Raw genomic sequence first — 23,052 nt, 5'->3', positions numbered from 1 at the left:
TTTTATTGCTTTACATCTCTAGTAAATTTGAAGCGCACTGTAACCACTGTGGGTCAACTTCTAACTATAAGGAACGATGTCAGCCAGGAGCTCCTAGTTCGAATTAATTTTTGCAGATGCCAACCTGTTCGAAATATCGAGTTTCCCCCATTGAAATACATAGGGCTCCGGCAGAACCCAGGCAACAGTTCGAATGAACCGAGTTTGAATTAACGAGCTCTTACTCTATCACGAGCAGAATAGAAAGAGGTCTAACAGAATGCTCAAACACCAATTGTAACTGATTCAAACTATTAATTTTACGCAGCCACATTGGCACATTTTGGGCAAATTTTGTCAACATGGAACTACACAGGACACGGCACAGCCACGTGCAAGATAATAAATGTATCAACATGGAAGGCAAAATACAGGCAGGGAGCGATTAGAAAGACAAAAAATATGCTGTTACTGCACTAGACTGCTGCGCACGGAGACTTTTTATTTTACCAGAATGATAATAGATTTGGCACTGCTCACTAATGCTTTCGCAGTCATTGGATAGTTCCTCGATCACTGCATTAATTATTAATTTTTCTCAGAAAGGACGACACACGCACACACTAACAACAATTATTTCCAAGGTGCCATCACAATCATCTTATAAAGGATGCGTTGTGACATCCGAAAAAGGTGTACAGATCGAAGAGAAAGATTGAATAAAAACAATAAAAAAGGGGGGACAAAGATGCGATAGTGCCCACAGTAGGGCTTCAACTTCCAAAGTGTGCTTACTTGCAACTGCCTCCACCTTCTCCTGTGTGGCAGGTATTTTTCTCAATGAGCCTGCCATGCTCCTGCATGCTTCGCCGGTGAGACTGCGTGCAGCAGCCTCCTCCCACGACCAAACTACACAAGCCATTTCGAGCGTGAATTTCGCATCAGAGCGATTTTGGAGCAGGAAATTTCATTTGTCCTCCGTGATGAAAAGTCGCGGGAGTACCTGCACCTGCAGTCATTAAAGAATAATCAGTCGCATTTTTCCTTACAGCACTTTATGACAATTGTACAGAGGTTTTGAAAACGCTGACACAGTCACAGTCACAAGCACAGTGCGATGGCAATGAAGCAGTCTGCCAGTGTGCCTTGTGAATGGTAACAGCCGATGGCAAGGTCTGAATAAAACACAAATGACAGAAACAAACAGACATCGATCAAGAGGACGATGCACAAAGTGACAGTGAAAGCAAGCTGCCTATTCAACTTGTATGCACCTTTTCGCAGAAGCAGTTCACTGGCTGTGATATCCACGGCGACACGGAATAATGTGAGGAAACATGGTATAGTTGTCCTGCCAAGATCTTTGGGGCACACCTAACACCAGAACATTCAGCCACTTTCCATTTTCCAGATCCTCACCTACCTTATCAGTATTTTCCATACATGTTAATTTGGGGACACCAAATTAGAGGTCACCACAGCAAGGAAGAAGGAACAACTAAAAGCAATATTGACCCTGAAAACACATCCTAGTTGAGCAACACAGCCGTGAAAAACCAGCAATGAAGCCTGAAAAAGCTGCACTTCCACAACAATCAATCAAAGGAGTGGGCGCACACCTTTGCGGAGCTCATGCAAATACCGCGCTTGGACCGTCGGACTTACCCGTCTCCCCACCCCTCTTACACACTCCCAACCACGGTTTAAGAATAGCATATGGAGGTGTTGACACTCTCCCCCCGCCGTGCCCTAGAGCACCGCCCACTCGAGGCCACAATATGTTCAGGGGGAGAGGGAAGTGTTGCCATGGGAACCGGTCGCTAACTCAGAGGGCGATGCGAAAGGCGGGCCCACGCTGGGCGGCTCGGTCCGGCGTGGCGCTGCACTGAGCACGTGCTTTTGGCACATTTCGGAGTGTGCAGCTGCGGTGCTGTGCTGTTTTTAAGAAGTTGTTTTATTTTGCACCAAGACCTTGTGTTTGGCTATCGTCGGCAGAGTAGCCCACAGCAGCCGAGCGCAGCGCAATGGGAAGAAAGTGCTTCGTGCTGAACTGCAATTCGGGCTACCAGGCATGTGCGGATCGTGTGCCATTATTCAAAGCTCCGTCCGACAATGGTCGTTTGGAGAAGTGGCGCCGTGCGATTCCTAGGGCAGACCAGACATTAATGCCCACTGACCATGTCTGCGCCAAGCATTTTGCAGAGGATGCGATATCCCGGCCATATTATGCGGAGCTCGATAAAAGAGTGCTACTTTACGCAGAAAAAATGCCCGTGCTTTCCAGAGATGCAGTTCCTACATTACAGTAGCCGACGGGTAATTCGGACTGCAATAATTCGGTCTTGTAGGATATTTCGGATCTCAATGAGGCGCCGTCAGTCACCCCATAGAAGCACGTACATATTGGCGACGGACATTTCGGATATCAAAAGTCCAAAAGCTCGATTTTTCGGACTAATTTCAGTCGCCTGCGGGCCAAAATCGGCCATCTTATCGGCTTTTCGCCGGCGCAAAAGGTGCCATCTTGCATTGAGGTGGATTTACGCTGCAGTTGGATGGGCTTTACATACTTTCGGTACCTCATTGTTGCCAGTAGATGTCCCTGCGATCTCTGACACTTCGAGGTGGCAGCCAGATTGTCATCGCCGTCAACTTGTTTCTGTCGCCGACGTTGTCGCGGGCAGTTATTGCTTGTCCCATACGTTGAAAATTGGTTGTTGAGGGAAGGAAATTGTGCAGGAGCTATCTCGCATAATGGAGGGCTCCGGAATAATTTCGACTACATGGGGATTTTTAACATCGCACAGCACACGGGCGCCTTAGCGTTTCGCCTCCATCGAAACGCGGCCACCGCGGTCGGGATCCAACCCGGGTACTCCGGATCAGTAGCCGAGCGCCCTAACCACTAAGCCACCGCGGCGGGTCTCATACGTTTGCCATTCGTCGTTTTGTCATTTAGGTTTCTCTGACCGCGTCGACCGAGTGGCGCTCAGTCTTCACGAAGTTACATCCGTTCGCCGTTTTGTGATTGCGTCCGGCGGTTCCGCCTCTTTGAACGAAAAGTGCCTTATCTTTGCGTGTGTTTCACGAGCAGTGTGCTGCACACATGGCCCTGCCGGGTCCATCAAAGAAGTGTGGGATGTATTCCAACTAAATGTAGTGACCTTGCTGTCTAGCGTGTACAGTGAAAGCACAACTTTGGCGCAAATGCAGGCGCAAATCGTCGCCTGCAAGAGAAATTTGTCGCGATGTAAAATCAGTGTCGTTTTTAAGTCAATTTCATCTCAATAAAGTGGTTTTTTTGTACTTCACGGATTTTTTGGACTCTTCGATTATTCGGACCATTTTCCGGGTCCCTTCGAGTCCGAAAAATCAGTCGATGACTGTGTTTCCGAACAGTCCCAAGTATCTCACATGGCCACAGGATATCTTGTACGGCCACAGAGGCATAGAAAACCACCCCGGAAGAGAAAACCTCCTGCGCAAGCATCCAAGCTACGTCAGCCGAAGGTCGACAACAACAGAGCGACGCAGCCTCACCAAGCTTCCTTGCCTGCTGTGATGCCTGCAGATAAGGGAACAGCCTTGTAGCCATCGGTTAAGCGACAGCAATTTGACCCTGACTCTGCCACTCTGATGCCATCTCTGGCACTTGATGGTGCTTCAACAAATACACCGCATCGCCATTTAGCATCCAGTGGAAAGGAGCTTACTGAAAATTGTGCCCGTTCTATGATAATTTGCATCGGAATAAACACGCTTTTTTCTGAAGCTTTCGCGTTGGGTTATGGTACGCGATCCGACGCGCCCTTTCATCCCGTCTGATTCATTTACAGCATGAGAAAGTTTTTACTTAAAACGAGTTTTAAATAGCTTCGCTATACTAGTGCTCTGCATCTTGAAAATTCGCCCACTACACGAAACAATGTTTGAACGGTCTTCATACAGAGTGAGGAAGCAACGATAAGCGTCAAGCAAAAACTTTCCGGTGCAATAATTTTCGGCCCTTGTGAGCGTAAAAGGGCACGAGGACCCCCACTTATGTTTAGTATGCTTAGATCTATGATTAGATCGAATGAAACATGAATTGAGAGAGGAAGCGAAACGTGAATGAGCTTCGAGTGCTGCTCTACCGAGCCCATATCGTTTACCGCTTTGCACAAGATAATTTCATGCAAACAAAACTTTATCACTGCTACACTACTGATTTTAATTTTAAGCAAGGAATTTCTTTTGTGTTTTGAATTCAATTCACGCCACCAAAGCTAAAATGGAGCTTGGGCAGCGAAATCTCAAAGCGCCAGAACCGCTCAACTGGGCCCGCTGACATCGGCGCCTTCTGTCGGCTTGCAGCCAAACTGCATGGCGCACTCCGCCGTGGCCGAACATAATCGGGACGCTCCAGAGGGTGCAGTGTCAACACCTCAGTATTCTTGCACTGTGCTTCCAACAGATCGCCTTCAGACGCCTCCAGACCTGCTCTCTGTCATCCCCTCAGCTGTTATCCCACTATTGTGGCACGTCCCCTGTATGCTCCCTATGCGGTGAACCTCAGGCCACACTCCCCCACATCCTTTTCGGCTGCCCTACTGACCCTCCCCCGCAGGGACAGCACGGCATCTCGAGCGGAGTGGACTGGGAGGTCCTGCTCACGTCTGCAGACTTCACATCGCAGCTTGCTGCGGTGACTCGGGCTGCCAACGTCGTGTCCCGACATGATCTACATGATGCAGTGCGGGACCGCGCAGTGGCCCAGGCACCCAGCAGGGTCTAAAACGCACTTGCATAAAGCTTTCCTGTCTGTCAGTCCTCATGGAAATTTTTCTCCACAGCGCATGTTAACACGTGGTTGGAGATGGCAAAAACTGCATTAAAGACATGAGTTGCACGTAAAAGCTTTGACAATCTTGGTTACGTGCCTGCAACATGCAAATTTGACATTTCTGCTGCACCAGCCACAGCAACTAAGAAATATACCAGTGCTAACACATGCATTCATAGAATGAGAGGAAAAATACGAGACAGAAGCGCTGGCTGTCAACTGAAATTTCATTGATGGAAGGCAGACGCCTTATAGCAGTGAGGAACAGATGGGAAAAAAATGGGAGCGATACAATCGGGGATAACAACAGCAACAAAAAATGTAAGCACAAGCAAGCAACATAACAAAAACCAAAACAAAGAAAAACAATTTTGTTGGCCACTTCTAAAAGCCGACATCTGCTGCAAAGAGTTATAAAGACAGGCTGCTAATGCGCCTTCTGCCTTACATGGTATACTTCAAAGCTGACATGCCATTTTGTCTGTACTATTGCAGAGAATCCTGATCTCTCCCAACCAAGCCATGCACCCTTTGCACTAACCAACGTGCACAACCAAACCTATGTACTCTCCCCTTTACATGGCTTCAGTTCCAAAAAATGTGGATGCCAGGTAAAACATGAAACTCAGTTCAAGTGTTCCACATGAGTGGTCTACGCTATTGCACTGACATGTGGAAAGCTTTGTCAGCGAAACTGGCCGGTGCATCGGGGAACGTCTGGAGGAGCATGCCCGAAATTTAAGTGATTTAAAGGACAATTAAGTACGCAGATCTGGTTATGCATGCAGGTTAGGAAGTGCAAAGGGTGCGTGGCTCCGCTCAGAGACCAAGATTCTCGGTAAGAGTGCCGACAAGACAGCGCATGTCAGCCTGGAAGCACACCATATAAAGAAATATGGTAGTAGGTGCATTAGCACCACTCTTTATTGTTCTTTCCTCCAGAGGTCAACCTTTGAGAAGCGGCCAATAATTTTCTTTTTTGTGCGTGTTTTGGTATGTTTTGATTTTCTTATACTGCTTGCTTGCGTGTGCATTTTTCGATGCTGTAGTTATCCCCAGCTGTATCACTGCCATTCTTTTCCCACCTGTTCCTCGCCTTTATAAGGCGCCTGCCTTCCATCAATAAAATTTAAGTTGACAGTCGGAGTTTCTGCCTCGTATTTCTCCTCTCGTTCTGTGGATGCATGAGTTAGGGCTGTTACATTTCTTAGGTTCAGAATGCACCAACTCGCCCAGAAAGAAGTTTTAATCAAACAGCTACTGTCTCTCCTTTGTATCGCTGGTAGCCAAAATATACCACCTAATGGCCGCTTAGGCAGCAATCACGGTGTTCGCCCCAAGGCAAGTCATCCTGTGGCTGCAGCAACGAACATGCCAGAACAATGTTGTGCGTCTTCTTTCTCATCAAGAAATGACAGTGTCAAGTGACAGTAGCCAGCCTAGTGTGCCTGTATGCAAAAGCTGCCAGACCCAACACAATAGTCAGCTGCGCTTCCAGGAAAGAAAGCATTTTTTATGCACCCCTATGCAACAAAACAAAGCAGTCTTAACGACTTTTTACGAAATGGGTTTAGTGAGATATGCAACTTGCAATCTCTTGCTACTGATATAAACATGTACATGTTCACCTGTCCATTCACGGCATCAATTGTGTTTAGTGGCAGGGTAGCAGGAGCCTTTGCTTGAGTAGTGTCCTCTGCACATATTGAGGTCAGAAGACATCACACTTTTGACATGAAACGCAGTTTGGCCAACTCAGAAACCATGACCATAACTCGATGATGGGCTGCAGAAATCTGGAAGTCAGCTACCCAGCAAAGCAAGAAATCCGTCATGGCACGTGTTGCCCTGCATGCAGAAGTTGGGTGCAGTGCTGGAGATGACCGCCTTATGCCCCTCATGCATATGACAAGCAGCAGGTAGGAACAGCTCTTCTTCATCTCCCATCGCAAGTAATGGCTCAACACGGGTGTGCTTAATCCTTTTATCACTACATACAGCAGGAGCGTGCAGAAAAGATGTGCAACATTTCTGTGCCTCCCAGGTCTCCAGTGCTGCACCCAATTTTTTCAGCCAAAACAGGTCTAGTCACCATGGTTAAGGAGTATTCACTGTGCGCGGTAGCAGACTTCAAGATTTCTGCAAGTCGCCCATTGTGAAGGATGCGGGCAGTGCTCTTCCAGTAAAAAAGGAGAAAAGGAAACAAAGCTTTCTAGGTTCTACTCGCATGTGAAGTAGCGTCGGCACTCGATGTTGCAGCACGCTACTTCTCTGCTAATGAGAACTCTGACGTTGCACTGGAGCTCTTGGGCAAGCTCCAAATGATGCAGATGGAGTCTCAGCAGAAGAAACACAAGCAAATGCGCATCACCGATTACTTTTAATTTTGAAAACCTTCCCCATAAATAAACATGATTCGGAGCATAGTGTCCTATATTCTAGTACTAAAGCTTGCTGCTTACGCGTATGCATTCTAGTACTTGTTTCTGGTGCATAACTGGCCAATCAATTTTACTTGCTATCAGGACCGCATGAATTTGATTCTTAGAATTGCCCGCCACGAACTTCTAGTAGCGCCTAGATCGTGATAATGAGTCTAGGTGTGACTGCTTCGAATTCAGCCCGTGTGATAGGCAATGACCGCTCATTCCTGCAGCCATTCGATAATTCGAACTTCGCTTAATTCGAAGAATTTTCCAGTCCCGTTCGGGTTAGATTTAACGAATTTTCATTGTAAAAGAAAATGATGCCAATAAATCAGAACAAGCATGTGTTGTGACATTCCTTGTGTGTGCTACGAGGTACATTCCTTGTGTGTGCTACGAGGTACATTCCTTGTGTGTGCTACGAGGTTCCGCGTTCGACGGCGCGGCGTAGACGGAGACCCAGATGACAGCGGCATCATCAATTACCCAGCCATGCTCTTCGAGTGACGACCAGAACGAAGGGACCCGCCGCCGTCGCCGCGGGGAAACGGGCTTATCCTCCCCAATTGGCGTGGCGGTTCCAGGGGCGGCCCTCGCGAGCACATTCCAGGACAAGGGAACTGTCAGCGGGCCAGAGCGCGCCTTACCTTGAGGAGCGAGTGTCAGTTGATGGATGGAGAATGGAGGCCGGTGACCCGCGGGAACTGTCAGCGGGCCAGAGCGCGCCTTACCACAGCCGACGCTATGCGCTACCTCGAAGACAACATTCTTTCCCTCGGACTCAACCCGTGAGGGGGGCGAGACAATAAGTGCGGTGGTATGTTTGTGCGCCCAAGTGAAAGCCCTAGCCCCCCCTCCTTCCCCTCCGGCGTGGGCGTCCTCACCCTAGGTGGTGTGGAGAAGAGGATATAAAAATCGAGAAGCAGTATGGAAGGGGGACGCTCAGGACGACATCGTTCGCCAAGAGGGCCTTCAGCGCCGAAGCCCGACGGCGTGCAGCTTCTGCCAGCAACCGCTCGAGCCCAACTCCGGAGCCACTCCATCGCCCCCATGAAGTCGTCGGAACGTAAGCTCGGACGCCCCAGCCTCTGATATATAATCTTAATCATGTGTAATTATTGAATATACCTGTTTGTTTAAACTGAGCCATACGGTGTCTCTTTGCCTCTCCGTCCCGTGTGGACCTGCGCATTATGGGGGTCATCACACTGGTGTCAGAAGTGGGGTCTCAAAAGCAAATGTCCTCTGAATGCTGCGACATTCATGACTTCAAAATTGTAATCAAAAGGGAATCACGGGACTGATTGTGGGACTTTTACCCCCATTTGAGAGGCTTGAGGCACCGGAGGGGCTTGAAAAAAAAATGTCTTTATCTGAGGGAGCTCCCACTCCACAGCCGTCGCTCGGAGCAAGCATGCTGGCATTAGGAAGCGTCATTCCGACGTTTACGGGAGATAAGACAGGGGTTCCAATCTGCGATTTCTTTTCCATGCTAGAAGAGATTGGGAAAATGGGGGGATGGTCCGATGCTCAAATGCTGGGAATGGCGAGGTGTAAGATGGCAGGAGCTGCTCATGATTTTGCATGGCGAGACGAAAAAGTAAAATCCACAAAATCATTTCCGGAATTTAAGGAGCTCGCGTTTGAGCATTTTGACACTGAACCACGTCACGTGCGAGTACAGAGGTTCCGTGACGCCGGACAGATGGTAGGGGAGGACGTGCGAACGTTTGCTTCGCGGCTTCAGCGCTTAGCGCGCGATACGTTAAGCAGGGAGGAGGAAGGAGACCAGCTTAAGAAGAAATACGCGGAGGATATACTTAAAGAGGAAATGACCGCTTTGTTCGTGGCTGGTCTGCAAGACCCCGTGCGCCGGTTCGTGCTCTCGCGCAAGCCGAGCAATTTCGACCAAGCCGTGGAGGCCGCATTGGATGAGGAACAAAATGAGGCGTTAACGACAGCCGCAGCGAGAGTACGCGTCATAGAAAGAGCGGTGCTCAACCCTGAGGTTGCTCTCTTGACAGAGCGGTTAGATCGCTTAGAACAGCTGCTATCTCAGCAGGTAGAACGCCAGGTTGAAGCGCGCGCTCAACAGCGCCCATTCGCTGGAAACCGGAGACCGCCACAAAGCTACAGGCGCGGTATGCGAGAGTTTGAAGAAATCGTATGCTTCGCTTGCCAGGGTCGCGGACACATCGCCAGGTTCTGCCAAAACGTGCGCCGTGGGGAGCCACAAAGAGAAGCAGGCGAGACACGCCCTAAGCAAGCCTACAGCGGGGCTCCAGATACCGAGACAAAAAACTAGATAGTCCTCCCCAGCCTGAGGAGCGTGGGGAGGGAGCAGTGGATGATGAGGTGGTGATAGTTTGTGTGGCCGACGAGGCATGCCCTGTTGTGCGTTGCAAGTTAAATGGTTGTTGCATGGAATTGTTGATAGATACGGGGTCAAAGGTGACATTGCTTAAGGAGAGCAGTTTTAACACGCTTCGAAGGAAGGGGGACCGCGAGGTGTTGGAAGCGTCTGGTGGTATGGCAACCAAATTTGTAGGCATAACGGGGGATCCTCTTGGCATAAGTGGACTCTACCGGTTACACTTCTCTCTCGGCGGAGTTGCATTGGAGCACCCCTGCTACGTATGCTCGGACACGGTGTCTCTGCCAAACGGAGTGTCAGGTATATTAGGGCAGGATTTTTTGAGAAAAGGGAAGGTAGTAGTCTCATTCTCTGAGGAAGAGGTTAATGCGGGCGGATCAAAAGTTCCGTTTTTGAACAGGAGAGGGGCTGAGATTCGCGTTACCGATATTGACACCCGTCAAACAGTGGGATCATTGGAGAAGGTATATTCGCGGGTTGCCCTCAGGCTGATCGATGAGGCGGTCGTCCTTCCTTGGTCGGAGCACATTTTGTACGCGTTTGTGCCTTCAGATGTAGGGAGCGGCGCCGTGGGAGTGCTTGAGCCGGTCGACTCTCTCAGCAATGGCCTGAAGGCAGCCGCGTGCCTCGTGACAGTTAATGACGCCCACAGAGTGCCCCTACGGGTGGTTAACTGTAGCCAGCAGCCACTGAGCCTTCCCAAGAACAAAACATTGGCTTTCTTCACCTCTGCGATAGAGAAACGTGAGCCCACCGATACGGTACTCGCAACTGTAGAGCATGCTAGTCCTTCGGCTGCTCCAAAGGTGTCGTTCGATCTTTCTTACGTAAAATCCAGGGAGAGGGAGGCTCTGGCTGGTTTGCTGAACGACTACTCGGAGGTATTCGCCGCGTCCAACCTGGATTTGGGCTGCTGTGGCGTTATAAAGCACAGGATAGAAACCGGCACTTCATCGCCCGTTTACCAGCTTGCGTACAGGATTCCTTACTCCCAACGTGAGGAGATAGAGCGGCAGGTGCAGGACCTGATTGATCGCGGCATTGTCGAACACTCAAAGTCACCCTGGGGAGCACCAGCACTATTGGTGGAAAAGCCAGATGGCTCGTATCGATTGGTAGTGGACTACCGCAAACTAAATGCCGTAACTCGCATCGATCCATACCCCATCCCCAATATACAGGAGACGCTTTCTCAGCTGGGTTCTGCCAGGTACTTCACGGTAGTGGACATGGCGGCGGGATTCTGGCAGATAGCAATGGATCCGGCAGATGCCGAGAAAACGGCATTCAACACGCCCTCAGGGCACTATGAATGGAAAAGAATGCCGATGGGTCTGGCCAACAGCCCTGCTATCTGGCAGAGAACCGCTGATGTTATCCTGGCAGGTCTTCTCGGGAGGCTGTGCTTCGTGTATATGGATGACATTATCATATACAGTGACAGTTTTGATAACCATTTGCGCGATATTGAGCAGGTTTTGGTGCGACTAAGAGCAGCGGGTCTCAAGCTGAAGCCCTCTAAGTGCCAATTCCTCAAAAACGAGGTGAAATACCTCGGGCACGTTGTTTCAGCTGACGGCGTGCGACCGGACCCTGAGAAACTAAGGTGTGTCTCGGATTTTCCATCCCCGACTAGCGTCCGCCAGGTCCGGCAGTTTCTCGGCCTGATCGGTTACTACCGAAGGCACATAGAGGAGTTCGCCAAGCTCGCTAAGCCGCTCACCGCCTTAACAGCCAAAAATGTCGCCTTTCGCTGGGACGAAAACGCGGAGAATGCTTTTGGGGCCCTGAAAAGGAAGCTAATGAGTGCACCGCTGTTGCGCCACCCGGATTTTAATTTGCCCTTCGTTATGGCCACAGATGCGTCAAAGTTCGCAGTTGGTGCCGTGCTATCTCAGGTTATCGAGGGCAAAGAACATCCCGTTGCTTTTGCTAGCCGACAGCTGAGCCCCACAGAGCAAAAGTACGGAGCTACGGAAAGGGAGTGCCTCGCCGTTGTCTGGGCAGTAAAGCACTTCAGATGCTACCTTTACGGCCGCAAATTCAAGCTAGTCACAGACTGCCATCCTCTGAAATGGGTGATGAGTGTCAGGGACCCTAGCTCGCGACTCGCTAGATGGAATCTACACCTGCAGGAATACTGCTTTGAAGTTGAGCACAAGTCAGGAAAGACACATCTGAATGCTGATGCACTCAGCCGCACAGCTGCCGTGGCAGCTATAGATGAGTTTGTCCCCGTAGTCGACCCCGCCGAATTACGCACAGAGCAGTGCAAAGATCCTGACCTGAAGCGAATAATCGAAAGCTTAGAGGGCGCACCGTCTCACCCCGAACAGCTAGGTTATTTCATTGACAAAGACGGCACCCTGTGTCGGGGCACGAGGCCAACCAGGAAAGGGAGACCAGAGAAAACCGCTTGGGAGAGAGTCGTCATACCTCGGTCGTGGACAGAAAGGGTTCTTCGCGCGTTTCACGATGCGCCATGCGCCGGTCATTTTGGCGTAGCGAAGACACGCAGGCGTGTGGAGCGTTTGTACTTTTGGAGTGGCATGCGACAGGATGTTAGAGACTACTGTGCGAAGTGTCATTCCTGTCTCGAAAGAAAAACACCCAAGGGACGAAGACCAGCTCCAATTCAGCCGTTCTCTGAGGTTTCGGCTCCCTTCGAGCGGACAGGTATGGACATAATGGGCCCATTGCCCACGACCACTTCCGGAAACAGGTACATTTTAGTATTTGTCGATCACCTTTCAAAATACGCGGAAGCCGTAGCACTCCCAGATCAGAAGGCAGACACGGTTGCAAGAGCATTTGTCGAACAGATCGTGCTCTGACATGGACCCCCGAGGCAACTCTTGACAGATGGGGGAACGAACTTCGTGTCGCAGCTAATGAGGAGAGTTTGCGAGCTGCTTAAGATCGCGAAGAAGCAGACAACACCGTACCATCCGGCTTGCAACGGCGCGGTGGAGCGACTGAACCAAACCGTGGCCGGGTTCCTGTCGCATTTTGTTTCGCGCGACCAGCGGGACTGGGACTTTTGGCTCCCGTATGCAATGTTTGCCTACAATTCCGCAGCACACGAGAGCACGGGCGAATCGCCATTCTTTCTTCTCTACGGCCGAGACCCGGACCAGCCTAGTGAAGTGCCAGAGGGCCCCCGTCGTGTCCCATACGCTTCACTGGACGACTATAAGGTTGAGCTAGAATCGCGCTTGCAAGTGGCGAGGGACATCGCAAAGGAGGCCTTAAAGAAAGCGGCGATGCGCAGGAAGGAGGTGCACGATCGCAGTGCTAGAGACGCGCCGTTTAATGTGGGGGACAGAGTGTACATTGAAAACTGCCAAAGGCAGATTGGGCTAGCTCGTAAGTTCCAGACGAAGTGGAGAGGACCGTGCGAGGTTGTCGAGAAGCTTTCTCCGGTAAAATTCAGAGTCCGAGACGTAAACCGGCGCTTGATAAGGATACACGCAAATCGCCTCAAGTCGGCACCGGTTCAGTATTCACGAAATGAGGAAAGGGAAAGCGCGGATTTTGATGGGGACAGAAGTGAAGCGGAGCGCGCAGATAGTTCGCAAGAAACGCCCTCTCCTGCATTTGTTCGGCAAGCGCCAGAGGTGACGGCCGGAATGCCACCGGATTTACTTCATGCATTGCTAGAAGAAGAAGCGCGCGAGGTTGCCGCGCAGATAACGCCAGGAGAGGCTCCTGCCACGAGCCCTCGCGAGTCCCAAAGCAGACAAAGGGTCACAGACTTACTTAGTATGACTCATGAAGGCCGATATCCGCTGCGAAATCGGAAAGCTAAGTCGGACTAATGGCGTAAACAGAGCGGAGTTTTGAACTGGTTAGAATTGTGTAATGCCACAGCTCATAACATTGCTATGTGCTTATGTGTTAAGTTATCGGAGTTGGTAGTTAAACCTTTCTGTCATTAAGTAACACCTTCACAGGAGAGCATGCGGACCGCATGCAGAACCTGCCCTACTTCCTTTCGTTATCTATATTTTTGTCTGTGCCGTGATCGTGCTAGAAGTGGGAGCTCCTTTGTAACTGTGGTAAATTTATTTCGTCCAGTTTGGACTAGAAAGGAGAGGCTTGGGTGCTGAGTTTCATGTTTATCTGTAAAAGAAGATCAGTGCTGCCTCTGGAGACGCCAGTTATGACAGCGGAGGCATATGGTGTTGTGCAGTGGTGTTGAGTGCAGCGAAAAGTGTTTTGTCGGACGCACTGTGCGAGGCGATTCAGAAAGACAAGGGGAGCTGCGTGGACTCAAATGTTCGGAGAACATTCTTCTGGAGGGTGAGCGAGTGTGACATTCCTTGTGTGTGCTACGAGGTACATTCCTTGTGTGTGCTACGAGGTACATTCCTTGTGTGTGCTACGAGGTTCCGCGTTCAACGGCGCGGCGTAGACGGAGACCCAGATGACAGCGGCATCATCAATTACCCAGCCATGCTCTTTGAGTGACGACCAGAACGAAGGGACCCGCCGCCGTCGCCGCGGGGAAACGGGCTTATCCTCCCCAATTGGCGTGGCGGTTCCAGGGGCGGCCCTCGCGAGCACATTCCAGGACAAGGGAACTGTCAGCGGGCCAGAGCGCGCCTTACCTTGAGGAGCGAGTGTCAGTTGATGGATGGAGAATGGAGGCCGGTGACGCGCGGGAACTGTCAGCGGGCCAGAGCGCGCCTTACCACAGCCGACGCTATGCGCTACCTCGAAGACAACATTCTTTCCCTCGGACTCAACACGTGAGGGGGGCGAGACAATAAGTGCGGTGGTATGTTTGTGCGCCCAAGTGAAAGCCCTAGCCCCCCCTCCCTCCCCTCCGGCGTGGGCGTCCTCACCCTAGGGGGTGTGGAGAAGAGGATATAAAAATCGAGAAGCATTACGGAAGGGGGACGCTCAGGACGACATCGTTCGCCAAGAGGGCCTTCAGCGCCGAAGCCCGACGGCGTGCAGCTTCTGCCAGCAACCGCTCGAGCCCAACTCCGGAGCCACTCCATCGCCCCCATGAAGTCGTCGGCACGTAAGCTCGGACGCCCCAGCCTCTGATGTATATTCTTAATCTTGTGTAATTATTGAATATAGCTGTTTGTTTAAACTGAGCCATACGGTGTCTCTTTGCCTCTCCGTCCCGTGTGGACCTGCGCATTATGGGGTCATCACAGTGTGCTTGATTTTAATGGGTCACAGTGCTTTTTTTCAGCATAGTTGGAAATTCAATTTATGGTTTTTCTTCCGAAATTTGCTGCATGAATGGGTCTCTAATGAATGAGCAAAATACTACTCACCACAATGTACAGCAACTTCCACTGGAGATGTAGAAGGCGGGGCTGAATCACCATGAAACAAAACCAATCTCAGAACTGGTCACTAATGGATCGAGAAAAATCCAACACTCACCGCAATGTACATCAGCTTCAGTTGGAGACACGCAAGCCAGGGCCGAGTCAACATCTAAACAAACAAAACCATTGTAAAAAAAAATACTGCACACCACTTCAGTGAATTTCTGGCTAATGAAAATATGGCAAATTAAACACAGGCAAGCACTTTGACAATTAAAACCTGAAATGCAAATGTCCCAGCGATCTATGCATTGCCTTCACCAATGGAGAACGTTTCCTGAGCACATCACGACCGCAGTGCAAAGTTCCAGAAGAAAGTTAATGCCTCGTACCTGTATCATTACCCCTTTACAGAGGGTTTTCGCTTCACTGTACAGCACAGTGCAGACTGGAGCAGGTAGGCATAGGATGATTAGTGATGTGCGCAGCCTTCGCCATGCCCGCATGCATCTCTTGCTCAATGGGAGCATGAATGCCTTTATTGCCATATCGGGCCTTACCACACAAGATGGAGCAAAAAAAAGAAGTTGAGAGGCCTTTAAGTCACATTTTTCGACGCCGAACATTAGTGCTCCTCCTTGCTTGTTGGCCACTGTTTCACTGTGTATGCACAGCAGACAATGTTGCAAAAAAAATGCTACGCTCAACATTATTGGCTGTACCGCCGGTCAAAGAATCCCAGTAGTCCTTAGAAAAACATGCGACTTCCAGCACACTTTTTATCGTGCAACTCAGTGAGAAAGAGCCTCTCTTGAGCTTCCCTTCCTCAATACCGCACACTGCCTGCTACAGATCAGTCCTCTTATTTCCCGTGAGAGATTGGCAATGGCTCCCAAAACACTCTATTCAATAACTCTTTGAATTTCTTTTCTTAGCCAACCAGGTGCAATAGTATTCCCGGTGAGCAGAGAACCCAGGCAGGCCCAAAAACGTCAGCCGTTTCTTTTTTTATAATTTGGCGGGTGTTCGTTTGCTGTTATACTTCATTGTTGCCCAATTATCATACTTACTTGATTCTAATGTGCACCTTTTTCCCAGAAAAGTTGACCATAAATGACCCCCTGGCAGTTTGCACAGCTGATCTAAGAAAGCTTTGGTTTGCACCTGAATTCAACACCTCCTTATACAGCTTCAGAAAATCAGTGAATGCTTTGAGGGATCCACTGCTCAAGGGATAGAGTAAGAATACTGGCCCTAAGGATTGGCCTCAGCTAATTGACCTGTTCTAATATGCCTGTACTGGTGATGTTTAAGGGAGCCGGAAATAAAAATTAGCAGTTAAAAATTTAGCTGTAGCACCTGTAGCACTTTTCGTGGCCGTCAGCATGGCCTCGGGAAGTTGTGCGCCTGCAAACATATCAAACGAAACATTGATTACAGTTTGCTCTAATTTGACAAGATATTCGGAAATATCATATATGTTACCTGGGTCCAAAGAGGGAGGCATATTGTATTCCTTTTTTATTATTATTTTATTATTATTGTTATCCACTGCTCAAGGGATAAAGTAAGAATACTGGCCCTAAGAACTGGCGTCAGCTAATTCACTTGTTCTCATATGCCTGTACAGGTAATGTTTAGGGGAACCGGAAATATAAATTAGCAGTTAAAAATTTACCTGTAGCACCTGTAGCACTTGTCGGCCGTCAGCATCGCCTCGGGAAGTTGTGCGCCTACAAACATATCAAACGATACATTGATTACAGTTTACTCTAAATTGACAAGATATTCGGGAATATCATAAGTGTTACCTGGGTCCAAAGAGGGAGGCATAATGTATTCCTTTTTTATTATTGTTTTTTTTTAATATTGTTATCCACTGCTCAAGGGATAAAGTAAGAATACTGGCCCTCAGAACTGGCCTCAGCTAATTCACCTGTTCCCATATGCCGGTACTGGTGATGTTTCAGGGAGCCGGAAATAAATATTAGCAGTTAAAAATTTACCTGTAGCACTTGTCGTGGCCGTCAGCATCGCCTCGTGATGTTGTGCGCCTTCAAACATATCAAACGAAACATTGATTACAGTTTGCTCTAATTTGACAAGATATTCAGGAATATCATAAGTGTTACTTGGGTCCAGAGAGGGAGGCATAATATATTCTGCAATCACCTCACCTCGCTGCTGGCCCCTTTGAACATAGCTCGCTATTTCGTCTGCGATTATTGAAATACATAAAAAAATAAGCACTGTGGAACGACAATGAAGTGCGGCAGAGAAAGGCCCCTCGTTACATAAATGGTACAACAGTGTCCATAAATGGCTTCTATTTCTCCCTTCCTAGCTTACAAAAGCTCCTTTTATAGTGAAAGTGCATCTTTGTCATTAGAATTCAGAAATCTATTCATAGAGGCCAAATTCAAGTTGTCCTCATTGTCCCTTCAAATTATTCCACTAAATGTCCGCAAGTTTATTTGAATGAAGCAAGATTGAGATAAAGAGGGGAGCATAGTTTGAGCATTCCCAGGAATATTAAAGCAATCATTAGGCCAAAAAATGCTAAAAATTTGCTGCAGTTTACATTTACACCTGCAGGGCCTCGTGAATACTGAAATGTTTATGACAAAGCGAGTACTCAGGCTGAAAGCAACTACTGCATCTATCCGAGCAAGCTGAGAAACAAACAACTTCTATTACCTGTTCTTCCAAGGCGTGTGTTATTGCGATCATCTTAGAGGAAACGACCCATTTTTCCATAAGCAGAGGCTTTGTGGCTGTACCTTGAGCCTTCCGCGCCCATCCCACAGCAGACGTCCAAGTGCTACCGAAGGAACTAAATCAACGAAAGCCGTCATCATAAATCGCCAGCTGAGAAGCCCTCGGCGAGGCCCCAGTGTTTGGGTTGTTGTTTCGGAGGCTTTTCACCCTAAAACTTTTTGGAACTGCCAAAGTTTGCGAGCCAGTTCCGGTAACTTAGTGTGCTACCACTACAGAATCTACTCGCTGGTTTGGCCACTGTCAGTCCCAATCTCCTCAAGCCTGCCAGGGCAATTCCATTAATTATTTGTCACGAGAAGTTGCTCTGGGGCTCTCAAGCCCCACCAGTGTCAGCATGTGCTATCACAAGGCAGTGGCGCATTGCTTAACCACTGCGACAGGAATAGTATCAATGGTCCTAGTGATCTATGAATGTAAAATATAGTAGAAACAATCCGCATATTTGGGCCTTAACTCATTAGCACTGTCATGTCATACCCTTAAGTCAGAGCTTAAGTGTCCCCACCAGTTTTAGTACGCTAACAATAGGCCCTCACTCAACAATTTCGCCTCTTTCACTTATGCCACCTTGACCTGGAAAACCGAGCCTTGAACCGAAACTAAAAACCAGAGTGCTAGTGCAGCTAATTTGAATTTGGCCTAACCACGCTACATCATCCACCATTTTTTTCAAACTCACGCCCTCCTCTATTTCATGCATCTGCGTATCTCTGCTAAGAAATGGCTATTGGTAAGATTATTTCAGAGGTCACACAGCTACCGTGACAGTGCGACGATGGGAAAATTTGGCGGCCTCGGCATGTGGGAGAGAATAACCTTATGTGCTGCTCAGTGAACATTCTAGGCCATATTCTGGGTGACCTGCGGGCCCAGAGGGTGGCCAGTTTGAAGGAGAACCTCCCGGGAATCTGCTCCCTCGGACGATGTCGAACTGGTTTGGTTTGGTTTATGGCTGTTTCCGTCCCAAAGGAACTCGGACTATGAGGGATGCCGTAGGGAAGGGCTACCGAAATTTTGACCACCTAGGGTTCTTTAACGTGCACCGACATCGCACAGTACATGGGCCTGGGGCTCGTATGATGTGGAACTGGGAGGCCTACTGCACAGGAGCACAGACCTTTGGGCGAGTTGTTGCATTGCATTCATGTAGAAGCGCAAAAAACAGGGACAAAGAAGGACTGGACAACACGAAGCGCTCGTGTTGTCCAGTCCTTCTTTGTACCTGTTTTTTGCGCTTGTACATGATCGCCTACTGCAACCTGCTGCTAATGGCTTCAGGGGTCAGAACTCTGCTGGATGGGGGATATCGTGACCACCGGCCAAAAATGCAGTCTGCAAGAGTGGACAGAAAACCTCAAGGAGAGAAAACGTGACTTCTTTGTCTCCATTTTGAGCCATGCTATAAATAAGTGAATAGTTTGCCTCTTTATACTCCTGCTGCCTGTGCCCTGCCTGCATTCCTTCAACCTGTGCTCCATCAGTGAAACCATACCTGATGCTCGGTGAGACCAAAGTGTGAATATGTGCTTAGAGACGCATCTGAGTACAGCATGAATTGTGTAATTCACTGAAGTTTAAAGTATTAGGCCAACCGACTCGCAAAAATAAAACCAAAGGTGCTTACCAATTTTCTCCAGCAGGGCGCTCGTAAGCTGCCTATTTAATTCATTGGCAGCCTGCAATTCCCTACGCAGGCGCCTATTTTCTTTATCTTTTCGGGCCAGGGCATCATTTATGCTGCCGAACTCTGCAGTCTAAAATCCAGAATGCACAAGAACAATAATGTAGACAACACAAATAATGTGCACCAATATATTGCCGACAGTGATGCGACTCGCAAAATAAAAAATCCTCCAATAAATTTACCTTTTGCTCGTGCTCCTCAATAACTTCAGAATGAAGGCTGCTGCTCGCAGTTTTCTGCTTCTTGACAGCTTCCTTTCTTTGTGGCAAGCTCTGGTATAGAAAATAAAGTGACTTTATTTGTTGTACTATAAGCCTCAATTCTGCATGGTTTTTGCCTTTTTTGAAAAAGTAACAGTGTTGAGGTAGACCCATAAGATAGGTGGTTATGTATGCCAAAGGCGCTTGGTGCAAGCCTACAGAATACAAAGAATACACATGAGGGACTGCATGCTCACCCTCTTTTCACCTGGCACCGTTTCATCGCCTGGCACCCTTTCATTGCCTGGCACCCTTTCATCCGCTTTTTCAATGAAACGCGGCAGCGGTTCCCGCATCAGTTTTATTTTTTTTCTTAATGAATCGAATGTATCTGAAAAGAGAATGTTGTCCAGATTTGAATTAGTTGCATTCATGGGTTAAAATGGGGTAACTCTACAGCTTTAATACAGCTATGAGATGAGAAACCTTATGTTGCTATTGTGCTCCTGATCAAGCTGCCATCAACAGAACTCTGCACAGACGCAAAGCTTCACACCTTGGCAACACCAAATGTGCCTTACTCAAAACGTCACAATCTTACACCATCTGTGCAGCTTTACATTGACCATCAGTATGGTGGTATCAATTTTTGAGGTAGAGGACACGTTTTGTATACTGTAGGTATCGTTTATTGTAGGTACAGCCAAGTGTTGGGAACACAAGAGCGGAACATTACTGCTTGCACTTCGCCTGGTTATCGTGCTCTCAGCAGCGGACAATAGCTAAACACATTCGATGGCAGCCATTTGACCACAACCGCAAGGCGAACACGGCTGTAGTGGTGCTGCATCGCTACAGCCGTATTCAATGCCTTGCGGCCTGGCGCCTGGAACCGCACGCGAGTGCAGAACAGGAGCGCACTACACTTATGAAGAGCGCTCGAGCGGTGTGCTTAGAAGCAAATGAAGCGATACGTTAGCGTAGCTGATCTGCTAGGACCAAAGTGTGCCTGTGCGATTTGCATGTCTATTCGGACCCCCCCCCCCCCCTGGCTCGGTGGCTTTGGGGTTCGGTCGTGGTGGCCGTATTGCGATGGAGGCTAAGTACAAATCAGCCTAGAGTTGTGCGATGCACGCGCACGTTAAAAAACCCCGGAAGGTCTGAATTAATCCGGACGCCTCCTTTATCCCTCATGGTCCATGTGTCGCTTCGGTAAGTTTACCCCCACAAATTAAAATTTATAAATTGTCCACTCGACTGTGCTCGACCGCTAATGTTACTGGTGAATTTCAGTACCTCTGATGGAGTCTGCACAGCCAACAGAAGCAAAGCGCACACAGCCAACAGCAGGCCGGCAGGTGCCAGGCATGTTCAAGGCACATTTGCGGCCAACGGCGAATGATACTCAGGACCGGAGCAAACAGCTCGCGCGCTATAAACAAGTGCTGGCGCAGGCTAAGCTCTCTCCAGATACGGTTAAGCAAATCATACAAAGGCAGGCTTACCTGCAAGCGCGAGAACGTACGCTGGGTAGCACCCTTGTACCGCTCCGTCTTCACTACACCAATATATTTAATGTTTTCTCTCACTGTTGAAGTCGCCTTCCTTCGAAGGCAAAAATCGCTTAATTAGTGACACCGGCACTATTGCTTTCACTCTATCCTCCTATCTCACAAATGCAAGCATTATGAAAGAAAAAGCACGAGTGTCGTTGCCTCTGAAGCGGTGAATGCACAAAGCGACGACGGCGGCAATGCGTTTCGGCTACGGCATGGCTACGGCTACATCCGTGAATGGCTGCGTTCGGTGTTTGGAACCATACTGCAGTGGCTACTGTACCCGTACCTCAATTTGGTCCCCTTTGCTAGCATTTAAGAAAACAGTATTGATACGCGGACTGAACATTATCAATAAAGCTCCGGTACATTCGTCACGAATATCAGTGCATTACATAGTCAGGTTGACACACAGAAAATTCTACTCCTTGTAGATTTTAAATCATATAATTGCGATTTCCACTGGTCGTGCTGGAGCAGCTTTTCTTGCTCCGCGACGACGAATTCGAGTTCCACTGCTCGACCTGGACCGACCATGCGAATTCCGCTGGTCGTTTGGAGCAACTCCGTTCCTTACGGAGCGCTAATCGACAACGGTCGCTGTGCTACGAGGCGGTTTAGGGCGCTCTTTTGCGATTCGAGCGCCTCGCTTCGGATCCACCAGTGGAATTCGCCATAAGTGCAAGGGAGCGTCCCGTGTATACATTGCATGACATGAAAACGAGTCCACACGAGTCCTTAACGAGTCCAGTATGTCCACGACAACATGCATACTGATTCTAGGTAAAAAGAGGATTTTACTCGTGCGCTGGTACAATTATTGACTCATTTCCTGAACTTGATTCTTGCCTTGGACAGGGGTACATATGTCAGTGTGCTCTAAATAACCCCACAGAGGCTGAGCCTTCAAAGAACTTTGGGGTACGTTGAACCTCAGGGATAGAGCGAAGAGAGGAGGCATGCTATACTCTAATAATTCGTTAATAATAATTGATTGAACGTCCTTTATTTTGAGAAGAAGGCACAAAGCCTGTGGGGGGAAATGGGGAAATATACGTTAATCACACTCGAGGTCCGAGACAGTGTACTTTAGTCGGCACCCTTATACCGCCCTGATCAGGCCACTTTGGCTCCCATATATGTAGCAAATAGGGGCTGTGTGTCGGTATCCGTGAGCATAGCAGCGCGGCGAGACAATTAATTTCTTTGCTTGAGTGACTGTATGGCCATTCTCCCGGTTTCGAATGCAGTGCAGTACGAGGACTTTACCGTGGCGATAATATTAAATAACGCAGTGCTCGCGCCGCAACTGTGTAGCCCTTTGTGGCATGGCGTCTGCGTTAGTGCAAGCAACTTTTCACATGTTTTCTCGAAGCTCCTAGCGTCGTTTTCACGAAGTCGGTGGTGCCGCCTGCGTTTAAAATGTCTGCTGGACACAAAGTATTCTAGAGCACTATAGAAATGCCTTTCCAAAGCAGATTAGACGGACGCCACAAATTCCTGCAGCACGCCTGGGAAGTGCTGCTGTTGTTGGAAGCGTTGTTGTTGTTAGCCTATCAAAAGGTGGCACATACCCACACTGGGGGATCGGCCAAGGATCGGGTGGCTATTCACCTGTACTCAGGTAATAAAAATGCGTGCTGTCTGGCGGAGTAACTTCTTTCCTCTCTAACGTGACGGAATGATTTAGTAAAGGACACTGCACTTGATTTTTTTTTGCGAAAAGAGCTTGGAATGATAATGAAATTAACTTCGCATAAATGTGCTGCAGTTCCTTCCTTGAGCGTGGAAGAAGGCGCTGTGCGTGAACTGTAGTTATTGAACCATTCTTGGCATTTTTGACAACAAGGGTGTTTTAAATACACGCAGACAAATTTTCATATTCCGCGACAGGAGCGATCGCTTCGTCGAAAAGCTGTCGGCGCGAGTGCGTGTCGGAAAT

The sequence above is a fragment of the Amblyomma americanum genome, chromosome 1 (genome assembly GCF_052857255.1).
Source record: "Amblyomma americanum isolate KBUSLIRL-KWMA chromosome 1, ASM5285725v1, whole genome shotgun sequence".
Lineage (NCBI taxonomy): Eukaryota > Metazoa > Arthropoda > Arachnida > Ixodida > Ixodidae > Amblyomma > Amblyomma americanum.
The sequence above is the reverse complement of the archived record's forward strand: the minus strand, read 5'-3'. Positions refer to the sequence as shown.